General features: G+C 35.0%; 1 non-coding gene across 1 annotated transcript; it reads right to left on the reverse strand.

Moving 5' to 3' along the window:
- Positions 1 to 8,440: 8,440 nt before the first annotated feature.
- LOC112788317 (small nucleolar RNA R71) lies at positions 8,441 to 8,548 on the reverse strand. The gene has a single exon (XR_003195685.1). It is a non-coding gene; the product is annotated as a small nucleolar RNA R71 (small nucleolar RNA).
- Positions 8,549 to 10,385: the final 1,837 nt, after the last annotated feature.

Here is a 10,385-nt window from a genome sequence, read left to right on the forward strand (position 1 = left end):
TATACGTGTCACCTAAATTATGACTAAAATGGAATCTCTATAAAATCTGTATAAATTTAGATCTATACATTATAATTAACCTTTTAGTTTTGTCTGCTCATTGGTTTGGGGTTGTCCAAATTGAACAACTGGTTTTATTTGTAACTTTCGTCAATAACTTTTAGAAAAAATTAAGAAAACAAAAGACAAAAGCGGTAAAAGACAGCATATATGTGGGAGTTTTGAGATGCTTTTATCTCGCACATGAATTGTCTGCAATTAATTGAGCTTCAAAATAGCGATTTTTTTTTTTTACTGGAAAAAGAATTTATAGTACTAAAAAGGAGGATTAGTCAGTTGTATGTTATTAACGAATATTGAAATAGGGAAACACCTAACAAATTTTGAAAGTGTAATTGCACGTGGCCGTATGACAAAGTTAGTTAGGAGAACTGTAGAAATAGTTTTTCCGATAAAAGAAAAAGAAAAAAAAAAACTATTATTTCAACAATGAAAATATAGTTAAGAAACTGGTAGAGAGAATATTAACATTATTAAGTATGAAATACACTTTCATAAAAGTTCTATTTCTAAGATTGATATGGTGTAATCGATGTCTTTTAATATACCATCTACTTTAATTTGCTTGTTGAAAAATAGTATTGAAGAGAATTTTTACGGAGGTTTTGTTTATTTCAATGCTTTTAGAAGCATATATCTCTAATACTCCTTAAACCTCCATTGTACGCATTGTATAAATATTTCATTGGCTCCTCATACTTTTCCTTTAATTAAATTCACTGAATGTATTTGATACGAGAACTGTAAAGTAACATACGAAAACTTAGAGCCCTCAATTGAGATTAAGTCTTTATAATAATCTCTCAAATTCAGTTTTCACTAATTTAATCACTCATATCTTAATTGTATTATATTAGTTTTTGAGATTTAATTTCGGATGACATAGTGGTATCACTATATATAGCAACTAAAATCTGAAACACTAAATTTATGAATACAGTAAACTTAAGAAACCATTATAGAATTTACTTGTAGTTTATTAGTGATTAATTTCTTTTTCAGCTGTTGAAATTAAAAAATGACTAAAATATGTTTTTTGTTTTTAACATTTATAATTTTTTTTTAAATTACTATCATTTCTTTAATATTTTCAATTTGTATTAAAATTACTCATAAACATTAACTCTTTTTAAAATATTAAAAATAAAATTAAAAACATTCAAGAATACTTTTAACATAAATTAAAAATATTAAGAATAAAAACTAATAATAGAAATATTTTTAAAAAATAACAAAAATTAGAAAAAAAAAGTATACTTTAGTCCAGAAAAATCTAAAAATATTATACTGCAATAAAATGAACAAATATTATACCGCATTAAAATGAACTACTACTACGCATAATACAATTAAGATGGTGGATGCCAACTTCTTCAGTAGATTCACCATACGAACTAAGAAGGGAATCAAACAAATCAGTCAATAACTGGCGTTCTCCTTCAAAATTTTATTAATGAAAGGTAGCTATGCCACCTAAATAAGTTCGACGTCGTTTTCCTTATTTGTCACATGTTCGTACCATATATATATATATATATACTGGATTCGTGGTTTCGATATTGGTTTTAATTAGTGGAGAAAGATATATAGATAAGAATTCATGATGCTGGATAAGTCAAAAGCTATTATGAAGAACACAAAAGGAATTCCATTATTCATTCTAAATCATGTCATATTATGCTGCTATACCCGCCCAATATGCTTTTCTTTATTTTTTTGCAATATCGATACAACTAGGAACCTTTATTTATTTAGTAGGGTTTTACAAAAGTAATAAAAATAAAAATATACGAGTTAAATCTCAAAGTGATTCCTAAAGTTATGCTCAAAATTTAGAGTTGTCCCTAAAATTAAAAATTACTCATTTTTGTCTTTGAAGTTATACTCCGAAACCCAGAGTCATCCTTCAGACACATTCTATCCATTTAGCGGCACCAAAAAGCTGATATAGACTCTTCTGTAACACGCAGGCTAACCCTAAACAACGTAGTATTGGATTTGGTGCCTAAGTTGTGCCAAACGACGTTGTTTTCTTCTATTTTTACAATGACCCTTCTCTAAAAATGCTAATCAAACATTTTCTCTCCCTCTCACAACAAAATCAAACACATTTCTTCTCCTCGTTCTTAAATGACATTGTGCTGAGTTCCATCATTGCAGCGACTCCCTTCAAAAACGACTAGTCTCCATAGTCTACTGTGTCATCGTCAACATTGACAGGGTCAAACAGAGAAAGAATTCTATAACAGAGGTAAGCAAAAATGAAGAGAAGAAACCATAGGAGATGCTCTATTTTTGGGATAGTGTTGTTAATGTGTTTATTTCTGTAGTTAAATAGGATTGTTTATGTTTTTTTTGTGGATTTACATGTTACTGTTTGGCGGGTTGTGGTAGGATTTTATGAGAACTACTTTTCTTGTTAGCTAGAGTAAAGTTGAATGTTTGATTAAAGGTTGTTTGTTATGCTTGATTGATGATTAAGATTGTTATAGTTTGAGTTTGATGTGTTAGTGGTAATGTGGTCTAGGGTTGAATACTTGTGATTTTACTTGTGATTTTAATAATGTTGTTGATGATGTTGAACCTGATCATGAATTTTGTTCAATTTGTAGATGGATATTTTTTTCATTACCATCATATATCACCATGAAGGGTCATTTAACATAGAGCCGGATGAAAATCTGTCTTAGAGTGGAGGACAAATTTCTAAGTTGTTTGGACTTGATGTAGACACATTGGATGTCTTCTCAGTTCGGAACTACCACAAGCACATTAGGTATGACAGTGGTGGTTGGTTCTTGATAGGCCTATAAGGAGTGGTCTTCAAGCTATCACACATGATAAAGAGCTCATGGAGATGTATTTTTATGCTCAAAGGAACAAAGGAGCTGTCCATGTGTACTATGAGCATGGAGTCTCGAAACTTGTTTTTAATGAAGAAGAAGAACCAGTGTCTAAAGAAAAGGAGTTGATGATCTTAGAAGCAAACCCCAACCCAAACCTAAATAGCACCACCACGAAATCAATTTCCACAATAAAGTAAATTCCAAAACCAATCCACACAACTAGCTCCACACCAAATTGGATAAATTTTGAAAATGCTAGCTCCACCTCAAAATCAATTCCCACAACAATGCCTAGTAGTAAATTCAGTCTAATACCAAAACTAAAGACTCAACCCACTGTAAAATCTGTTCCAAAATTAAACCCACCACCAAAACTAAAGGCCCAACCCACTACAAAAACTACTAGTCAGCCCAATCCAATTCAAAAAAGAAAAGGCCCAATGCACTGCAAAAATTGCTAGTCAGCCCAACCCAAAAGGGTCCAAGAAGTTTGATCCATCAAAGAGAGACATTTATGAAAAAAAAAGTGCAGCAATACATGCTAGGAGGCCCTTAACAAGAGTAGCTACTAATGTCACTCTAAAAAGATCATCTGTTAAGGGTAAACATGCCCAGGTTATGACATTAACATTGTCAAGTTCAAATGAATCTGAGGATGAGTTGGAGGAGGGTTATTCAGATGAGGTCTTTCCTATGTTTAGAGAAGGAGGGAGGTTAGGGGAGCTTAAGCTTGAGGTTGGAATGACATTTAGTATTGTTTTCAGGAGGATAGGAGAATCTGGTTTAGAAAGAATGATAGTGTAAGGATGAGAGTTGTGTGTAAGGATAAGGATTATGGTTGGATTGTGTATGCTTCTAAGAACAGTGAGAAAAATTACTGGCAAATCAAAATTTTCATGGATGAACACACATGTCCAAGAGAGACCAAGAATAGAATGTCTAATAGAAAGTGGCTAGCTTGCAAATTGGTGAAGAAGCCAAGGAAGTATCATAACTTAAAACACTTTGAGGCTGCACAATATTTTAAAACAAAGTATGATTTAGATCTGAACAAATCCTCACTAACAAGGGCTTTAGGAGATACTAGGGCTATTGTATATGGAGATGCTACTGTCCAATATGGGATGGTGAAGGATTATGGGCTGACACTACTGAAGAGTAATCTAGGTTCTACTATGACAGTTGGTGTTATACCTCAGCCTAATCCAGATGATGATCCAATCTTTGATAAGATGTATATTTGTTTAGATGGGTGTAAAAGAGGGTTTAGGTTTCGCTGCAGACCTCTTATAAGCTTGGACGGAACTTATCTAAAGACTCAGCATGGTAGACAAATCCTATTTGCTATTGACCAAGATTCAAACAATCACATATATATGATTGTCTATGCAATCGTCCCTTGATGAGCGGATAATTTATACGCTTTTTGACATTGTTTTTAGTATGTTTTTACTAGGATCTAGTTACTTTTAGGGATGTTTTTAATAGATTTTGTGTTAAATTCACATTTCTGGACTTTACTATGAGTTTGTGTGTTTTTCTGTGATTTCAGGTATTTTCTGGCTGAAATTGAGGGACTTGAGCAGAAATCAGATTCAGAGATTGAAAAAGGACTGCTGATGCTGTTGGATTCTGACCTCCCTGCACTCAAAGTGGATTTTCTGGAGCTACAGAACTTGAAATGGCGCGCTTCCAATTGCGTTGGAAAGTAGACATCCAGGGCTTTCCAGCAATATATAATAGTCCATACTTTGGCCAAGAATTGACGACGTAAACTGGCGTTCAACGCCAGATTTCTACCCAAATCTGGCGTCCAGCGCCAGAAAAGGATCCAAAACCAGAGTTGAACGCCCAAACTGGCACAAAAACTGGCGTTCAACTCCACAAATGGCCTCTGCACGTGCAACACTTAAGCTCAGCCCAAACACACACCAAGTGGACCCCGGAAGTGGATTTATACATCAAATACTTACTCATGTAAACCCTAGTAGCTAGTTTATTATAAATAGGACCTCTTACTATTGTATTAGGCATCTTTGGATTACCTTATGATCCTTTGATCACGTTTTAGGGGGCTGGCCATCTCGGCCATGCCTGGACCTTCACTTATGTATTTTTAACGGTAGAGTTTCTACACTCCATAGATTAAGGTGTGGAGCTCTGCTGTTCCTCAAAGATTAATGCAAAGTACTACTGTTTTCTATTCAATTCTTCTTATTTCGCTTCTAAGATATCCATTCGCACCCAAGAACGTGATGAAGGTGATGATTATGTGTGACGCTCATCATCCTTCTCCCTTATGAACGCGTGCCTGACAAACACTTCCGTTCTACATGAATTAAGCTAGAATGAATATCTCTTAGATCTCCTAACCAGAATCTTCATGGCGTAAGCTAGAATGATGGTGGCATTCAAGAGAATCCGGAAGGTCTAAACCTTGTCTGTGGTATTCCGAGTAGGATTCAATGATTGAATGACTGTGACGAGCTCCTAACTCGCGATTGCAGGGCGTTAGTGACAGACGCAAAAGGATAGTAAATCCTATTCCAGCATGATCGAGAACCGATAGATGAATAGCTGTGCCGTGACAGGGTGCGTGAGCATATTATTCACTGAGAGGATAAGATGAAGCCATTGACAAGGGTGATACCTCCAGACGATTAGCCGTGCCGTGACAGGGCATTGGATCATTTTCCCGAGAGATGACCGAAAGTAGCCATTGACAGTGGTGATGTATCACATAAAGCCAGCCATGGAAATGAGTAAGACTGATTGGATGAAGATAGCAGAAAAGCAGAGGTTCAGAGGAACGAAAAGCATCTCCATTCACTTATCTGAAATTCCTACCAATGAATTACATAAGTATCTCTATCCCTATTTTATTATATAATATTCGAAAACACCATTATCACTTTATATCTGCCTGACTGAGATTTACAAGGTGACCATAGCTTGCTTCATACCAACAATCTCCGTGGGATTCGACCCTTACTCACGTAAGGTATTACTTGGACGACCCAGTGCACTTGCTGGTTAGTTGTATCGAAGTTGTGACAATCATGAATTAAGATCAGAGCACCAAGCTTTGGAGCCATTACCAGGATTTGTTCGAGCCTGGAGATCACAATTTCGTGCACCAAGTTTTTGGCACCGTTGCCGGGGATTGTTCGAGTTTGGACAACTGACGGTTCATCTTGTTGCTCAGATTAGGTAATTTTCTTTTTGTTTTCTTTTCAAAAATTTTTCAAAAATATTTCAAAATTTTCTCACTTGTTTTCGAAAAAAAAAATGTTTTCAAAAATATCATTTTTCTTCAGAATTTTTAAGAATGAATTCTAGTGTTTCATGAAGCATGTTGAAGCCTATCTGGCTGTAAAGCCATACCCAAACTACTTTGGGATTGGCATTCAACTAATCACTCCAGTCCATGTAATTATATGCTAAAGCTTGGCTGGCTATTAAGCCATGCTTGACCCTTTGATTGGAGCTTTAAGACTAACATGGCAAGATTCCTGGAATTCATATTAAAAATTTTGAAATCCTTATTTTTATTTTTCACAATAATTTTCGAAAAAAAAATAATAAATAAAAATACAAAAAAATTAGAAAATCATAAAAATCAAAAATATTTTTTGTGTTTCTTGTTTGAGTCTTGAGTCATATCATAAGTTTGGTGTCACTTGCATATGCATCTAGCATTTTTCGAAAATTTTATGCATTCATAGTGTTCTTCATGATCTTCAAGTTGTTCTTGGTAAGTCTTCTTGTTTGATCTTGATGATTTTTTGTTTTGTGTTGTATAGTGTTTTTCATATGCATTCTTGAATTCTTAGTGCGTAAGCATTAAAAAATTCTAAGTTTGGTGTCTTGCATGTTTTCTTTGCATCAAAAATTTTTCAAAAATATGTTCTTGATGTTCATCTTGACATTCAAAGTGTTCTTGGTGTTCATCTTGACACTCATATCATTCATGCATGCATTCATTGTTTTGATCTAAAAATTTCATGCATTGCATCATTTTTCTTGTTTTTCCCTTGCATCATAAAAATTCAAAAATAAAAAAAATATCTCTCCCTTTTTCTCTCATCAAATTCGAAAATTTGAGTTGACTTTTTTAAAAATTTTTAAAAATCAAGTTTTTTCTTATGAGTCAAATCAAATTTTCAATTTGAAAATCTTATCTTTTTCAAAATCTTTTTCAAAATTCAAAATCTTTTTCAAAATTCATGATTATTTTCGAAAATTCCAAAAAAATAATTTTCAAAAACCTTTTTCTTATTTTATATCATAATTTTCGAAAATAACATAATCAATTAAAGTTTTGATTCAAAAATTTGAAGTTTGTTACTTGCTTGTTAAGAAAGATTCAAACTTTAAGTTCTAGAATCATATCTTGTGATTTCTTATGAATCAAGTCATTAATTGTGATTTTAAAAATCAAATCTTTTTCAAAAACTAATTTCTATCATATCTTTTCAAAAAAATATCTTCTTGTCTTATCTTTTTCAAAATTTGATTTCAAAATATCTTCTCTAACTTCCCAACTTCTTATCTTTTCAAATTTGTTTCAACTAACTAACTAACTTTTTGTTTGTTTCTTAACTTTTTTCAAAACTACCTAACTAACTCTCTCTCTCTAATTTTCGAAAATATCTTCCCTCTTTTTCAAAAATTTCTTTTTTATTAACTAATTATTTTTATTTTATATATAAAAAAAATTTCGAAAAAAATACTAACCTTTTTCAAAAACTATTTTCAAAAATCACTAACTCTTTTTCAAAAATTGTTTTCGAAAATTCACTTCCCCCTCTCATCTTCTTCTATTTGTTTATTGATATACTAACATCTTTCCTTCAACTCTCCAAAAATCCAAACCCCCTCTCTCTCTGAGTTCAGATTTTCTTCCCTTCTTTTCTTCTACTAACACAAGGATCCCTATACTGTGGTATAAAGGATCCATATTATTATTACTATTTTTTCTGTGCCATCTTCTTTGTCATATGAGCAGGAGCAAGGACAAGAACATTCTTGTTAAAGCAGATCCAGAACCTGAAAGGACTCTGAAGAAAAAATTAAGAGAAGCTAAAATACAACAATCCAGAGATAACCTTTCAGAAATTTTCGAACAGGAAAAGGAGATGGCAGCCGAAAATAATAATAATATAAGGAAGATGCTTGGTGCCTTCACTGCACCTAATTCCAATTTACATGGAAGAAGCATCTCCATTCCTGCCATTGGAGCAAACAACTTTGAGCTGAAACCTCAATTAGTTTCTCTGATGCAGCAGAACTGCAAGTTTCATGGACTTCCATCTGAAGATCCCTTTCAGTTCTTAACTGAATTCTTGCAGATATGTGATACTGTTAAGACTAATGGAGTAGATCCTGAAGTCTACAGGCTCATGCTTTTCCCTTTTGCTGTAAGAGACAGAGCTAGATTATGGTTGGATTCTCAACCCAAAGACAGCCTGAACTCTTGGGATAAGCTGGTCACGGCTTTCTTAGCCAAGTACTTTCCTCCTCAAAAGCTGAGCAAGCTTAGAGCTGATGTTCAAACCTTCAGACAGAAAGAAAGTGAATCCCTCTATGAAGCTTGGGAAAGATACAAACAGTTGATAAAAAAGTGTCCTTCTGACATGCTTTCAGAATGGACCATCCTGGATATATTCTATGATGGTTTATCTGAGCTATCAAAGATGTCACTGGACACTTCTGCAGGTGGATCCATTCACCTAAAGAAAACGCCTGCAGAAGCTCAAGAACTCATTGACATGGTTGCTAATAACCAGTTCATGTACACTTCTGAAAGGAATCCTGTGAGTAATGGGACGCCTATGAAGAAGGGAGTTCTTGAAGTTGATACTCTGAATGCCATATTGGCTCAGAATAAAATATTGACTCAGCAAGTCAATATGATCTCTCAGAGTCTGCATGGAATGCAAGCTGCATCCAACAGTACTCAAGAGGCATCTTCTGAAGAAGAAGCTTATGATCCTGAGAACCCTGCAATAGCAGAGGTAAATTACTTAGGTGAACCTTATGGAAACACCTATAATTCAACATGGAGAAATCATCCAAATTTCTCATGGAAGGATCAAAAGCCCCAACAAGGCTTTAATAATGGTGGAAGAAACAGGTTTAACAATAATAAACCTTTTCCATCATCCACTCAGCAACAAACAGAGAACACTGAACAAAATGCTTCTAATTTAGCAAATCTAGTCTCTGATCTATCCAAGGCCACTGTAAGTTTCATGAATGAAACAAGATCTTCCATTAGAAATTTGGAAGCACAAGTGGACCAGCTGAGTAAAAGGATCACTGAAATCCCTCCTAATACTCTCCCAAGCAATACAGAAGAGAATCCAAAAGGAGAGTGCAAGGCCATTGACATAAGCGCCATGGCCGAACCTGTGAGGAGAGGAGAGGACGTGAATCCCAAGGAGGAAGACCTCCTGGGACGTCCAGTGGTCAATAAGGAGCTTCTCTCTGAGGAACCAAAGGACTCTGGGGCCCATCTAGAGACCATAGAGATCCCATTGAACCTCCTTATGCCCTTCATGAGCTCTGATGAGTATTCCTCTTCTGAAGAGAATGAGGATGTTACTGAAGAGCAAACTGCCAAGTTTCTTGGTGCAATCATGAAGCTAAATGCCAAATTATTTGGCATTGATACTTGGGAAGTTGAACCTCCCTTGTTCATCAATGAACTAAGTGATCTGGATCAACTGACATTGCCTCAGAAGAGACAGGATCCTGGAAAGTTCATAATACCCTGTACCATAGGCACCATGATCTTTAAGGCTCTGTGTGACCTTGGTTCAGGAATAAACCTCATGCCCCTCTCTGTAATAGAGAAACTGGGAATCTATGGGGTGCAAGCTGCTAAAATCTCATTAGAGATGGCAGACAGCTCAAGAAAACAGGCTTATGGACAAGTAGAGGACGTGTTAGTAAAGGTTGAAGGCCTTTACATCCCTGCTGATTTCATAGTCCTGGATATTGGAAAGGAAGAGGATGAATCCATCATCCTAGGAAGACCTTTCCTGGCCACAACAAGAGCTGTGATTGATGTTGACAGAGGTGAAATATTCCTTCAATGGAATGAGAACTCCCTTGTATTTAAAACTCAAGGATCTCCCTCTGCAACCATGGAGAGGAAGCAGAAAAAGCTTCTCTCCAAGCAGAGTCAACCAGAGCCCCCACAGTCAAACTCTAAGTTTGGTGTTGGGAGGCCACAACCAAACTCTAAGTTTGGTGTTGAACTCCCATATCCAAACTCTAAGTTTGGTGTTGGAGAGTCTCAACAAAGCTCTGCACATCTGTGAGGCTCCATGAGAGCCCACTGTCAAGCTATTGACATTAAAGAAGCGCTTGTTGGGAGGCAACCCAATGTTTATTTATCTAACTATATTTTTCTTAGTTATGTGTCTTTATAGGTTCATGATCATGAGGAGTCACAAAATAAATATAAAAATT

Source organism: Arachis hypogaea, chromosome 20 (assembly GCF_003086295.3).
Source record: "Arachis hypogaea cultivar Tifrunner chromosome 20, arahy.Tifrunner.gnm2.J5K5, whole genome shotgun sequence".
Lineage (NCBI taxonomy): Eukaryota > Viridiplantae > Streptophyta > Magnoliopsida > Fabales > Fabaceae > Arachis > Arachis hypogaea.